Source organism: Lathyrus oleraceus, chromosome 5 (genome assembly GCF_024323335.1).
Source record: "Lathyrus oleraceus cultivar Zhongwan6 chromosome 5, CAAS_Psat_ZW6_1.0, whole genome shotgun sequence".
In the NCBI taxonomy this organism is placed as follows: domain Eukaryota; kingdom Viridiplantae; phylum Streptophyta; class Magnoliopsida; order Fabales; family Fabaceae; genus Lathyrus; species Lathyrus oleraceus.
In genome coordinates, this window is record NC_066583.1 from 129,421,978 (window position 1) to 129,426,083 (window position 4,106).

Here is a 4,106-nt window from a genome sequence, read left to right on the forward strand (position 1 = left end):
TTAGCAACCTTTTCTTTTCTTAGAGCGTGGATCCCGTCGAGTACGACGGACGTGAGGGGTGCTAATACCTTCCCCTTGCGTAACCGACTCCCTTACCCTTTCTCTTTGGTCGCGAGACCATGCTTTTTCCAGGTTTCTCTGAGCGTTTCCTTTCCCTATCTTGGGATAAATAACGCGCAGTGGCGGCTCTGTGTTGTTTTTTGTTTCAGCCCGCCGGTTGTTTTTTCGCGGATGCGACAGACGCAATCCTCCTTGTCGAGATATATTTGCAATCGACAAGGATTCAAAGGCAACATGAAATTCCATTGAAGATTATTGGAGTTTGATGTTAGACGAGTTAGTGGATTTGGATGAAGAAAGATTGAAAGCGTTAAATACAATATTCTGACAAAAGGAAAGAGTTGTTAAAGCTTACAACAAGAAAGTTAAAGCTAAAGCATTCTTAGTTGGAGACATGGTGTGGAAGGTTATCCTACCAATGGATTGAAAGAACATAATTTTGGGTAAGTGGTCTCCTAATTGGGAGGGTCCATTTCAAATTGTTCAAATGTTTTTGAACAACGCATATGAGATCAAAGAATTGACTTTTGATCTTAGGGTCCTAAGCGTAAACAACAAATATTTAAAGAGATATAGGGCTACACTACAGAAGATAAAAATTGTAATGGAATAACATACAAAACCACGAAAGTGCCAAAATGGATAAATATGCTTACAATCCAAAAAGATAATGTCAATGGCAATGCCTTGGGGGAATGCTTAAGAAAGTACAAATAAAGTTATAAAGTTACAAAGAGATTAAAAAGGCAAGGACATTTTGAGCCTACCATAAGTTGCCCTGGCTACGTCGAGACGATGATCCATCAAAGAGATGTTAGAGGTCAAGGTTAGAATTTCATTATCCAAATTCTTCACATTCTCAATGTGTCTGATAACATGAAACTACATCACATTTTTAGACTTGATTTAATTAAATTATATCGTTATTTGATTCAATTTACTTTATATTATTCGATATTACTTGGTATTTTCTTATTATTTATTTCAGGTATCATTATTTAAAGCACGTGTGAAAAAGAAAGAAGAGGGGTGCAAAAAGAGAATTTTCTAGGAAAAGTAGCAAGCTGAAGCACCAAAGCCCAGCCCACGTTTGGAACAAAAGAAATGACTGTCACGATCGCCACGAGAACATGCCGAGCGTCACATCCCAAAACCTAGTGTTACGACCGTAACACATAGTGTGACGGACGTCACACATTTCATCCTATATTTTAGGCTTTACGTGCGTAACAGAGTGAACGTTTTCCCCTAATTTTTCTCCTGCACTCATTGACGCTTTGAACCATACTTAAGACACTTTCGAGGAAGCGGTTATTTGGGGAGGTGAATATAAATAGACCTCACAAAAGCCAATTGAAGCTCTCTCTTCTCCGTGCAATTTTTCCAGCAATATCTTTCCAGCATTATAATTTTCCAGCACTCTAAATTTTCAAGCATCTTATTTTCTTTTCCTTTCTAGTTTAATTTCCGAAGCAAACAATTTATTTTCTCACGATAGTTTCTACACCAGAAACTATTGTGTAATTTTTACTGGATCTAACCTTACGTTAGATCATAGTATTTTATTTCCTTGTTTTTACTTTCCTATCTGATTGAGAATTATGAAGAACAAATCCAACCGGCTTGTGGTGGAGTGTTCGAGCATCGAAGCTAGGAGATAAAATCCAGATTTCTAGTATTTTTCCAGGTTCATTAATTAATTGATTTATTGTTTTAATTTACATATGCTTTGTTCCGCTGTTTATATATATTGTTTGTTTGATATGGCCGTATTTATGCACGATTATTGTTTATGCATGTTTATCATGTCTGGCTAATTAATTTAGATATCGGTATGTAAAGTAAGCGGAATAAAGGAATCCAAATTGAGTTGGTTTAAATTTATTTCAAAATATAGTCACTCTTTTTCTGGTCTCAATTTACAAAGTTAATACCAAGGTTTTTGTACGAGAGTAAAAGACATAAAGAAGTTAAAATCAATAGAACGACGGTTTGAGTTTTTAACTGGACAGTGTAAATTGAACATTAACTTTAAATCAGGGCGAAAGCAATTTTTAAGGTTAATTAAATTCTAATCATTTTCAAATATTATTTTTAAAAGTTAAATGTGAGGACGAGAGTTAAGCATTTAAGTTTAATCATATAATCTAAGTCAACAGAGCGAGAGTTTAAGACGAGGGTGTTTAAACGGTTAGTATTTTCTCAAAAGGAGTTTCTATAGATTCTATTATTTTCAAAAGTGATTTTAGATTTAACGAAATAGTGAGATCGTACATTACAATATAAAGTCATAGTCTAATTCAACAGAGCGAGAGTTTGAGGAAAAGACTTTTAATTAATAGTGTCTACTGAAAAGACTTATTTTAGAATTAAGAAAAATACCAACGAAGATTTGATTCCCTAATTACAACGAACTACATACTGATATCCATATTATTTGATATTTTATCTAGATCCAAATTTAGTTTTACTTTCCCCCCTAATCATTAAAGTATCATCCGCCTTAGCTTTACGCAGTAACCCTAGAAAAACGGTAGATCGATTCATTAAGTCCCTATGGGATCGATATCTTTTAAAACTACGCGATTAGACTGTGCACTTGCAGTTAGTACCCCGATAGACTCACAAAGTCGCGATCAAGTTTTTGGCGCCGTTGCCGGGGAATTTTATTTAGTCGATATCCTAACTCTTCTGTTACGCTGTAGAGACTAAGGCAATTTTTATTTTTTCCCTTTTTCGTTGATTTGTATGCCACACACTCGCTCACAAGGCGAGCCGTACTACTTACGAATCAACGAAGTTGAACGATATCTCCGATTATTACGACGAATTCGGGATGATCGTGCTAGAAACAATCTTCCTCCAATCGAAATTCCTGATCTCAAAAATCTCCTTCCTTCGACGATACCAGCGATGGCCGAACCAGCTCGTGCTCTTCGAGATTACGCTGCTCCATCGCAGGATGAGCCGCATTCGAGTATTGCCCCACCCACAATCGAAGCGAACAACTTCGAACTTAAACCTTCGTTGTTGCAGGCAGTGCAACAGAATCAATTTTCTGGAAATCCTACCGAGGATCCAAACCTTCATTTATCCGTATTTGTCCAATACGCTGACACTGTTAAAGCTAATGGTGTCACTTCAGAGGCAATTCGGCTTCATCTCTTTCCTTTCTCGTTAAGAGATAAAGCTAGAAGATGGCTTCAGTCTCTTCCTTCCAACTCAGTCACCACATGGAATGAGTTGAAGAAAGTCTTTCTTGCCCGATATTTTCCTCCAAGCAAAACAGCTATGTTGAGAGCCCAGATAAATGGATTTAAGGAAAAAGATAACGAGTCTCTTTTCGAAGCATGGGAAAGATACAAGGACATGATGAGACTTTGCCCACACCATGGTTTAGAGGACTGGTTAGTAATTCACACCTTCTACAATGGTCTCTTGTACAACACAAGGCTAACAATAGACGCCGTCGCCGGTGGTGCGCTTATGGATAAACCTTACACCGACGTTTATCAACTTATCGAGAGCATGGCCCAAAATCATTATCAGTGGGGAAGCGACCGAACAATGGTGGAAAAACCTCAAACGAAAGGTGGCATGTACGAGATAAGTAACCTTGATCATGTTAATGCAAAAGTGGATGCTCTTGCCCAGAAAATTGAAAGTTTAAATGTATCACCTCCAGCCACCGTGGTTGCCGTAACTCAAAATTGCGAAGTCTGTGGAATTCAAGGTCACACCCCTACAGATTGTATACTCCTAACAGGAATTCAAACAGAGCAGGTGAACTATGCTCAAGGAAATCCTTACTCGCATACCTATAACTCAAACTGGAAGAACCATCCTAATTTTTCATATAAAAGTAACAACGATTTATACGCACCAGGTCAAGCTCCCAGTCAAGCTCCAACTATACCTCCTGGATATCAAAAGCCGACCCCATATACACCTAACAATAACGTTCCTAGGAAATCCAATTTGGAAATCATGATGGAGAACTTCATAGCCTCTCAACAGCAAACCAATAAAGAGTTCTTAAACCAGAA

The 4,106-nt window shown here is 37.6% G+C and overlaps 1 non-coding gene across 1 annotated transcript; it reads right to left on the minus strand.

The window, feature by feature from the left end:
• Positions 1–3,351: 3,351 nt before the first annotated feature.
• On the minus strand, positions 3,352–3,458 carry LOC127089171 (small nucleolar RNA R71). The gene has a single exon (XR_007790942.1). It is a non-coding gene; the product is annotated as a small nucleolar RNA R71 (small nucleolar RNA).
• Positions 3,459–4,106: the final 648 nt, after the last annotated feature.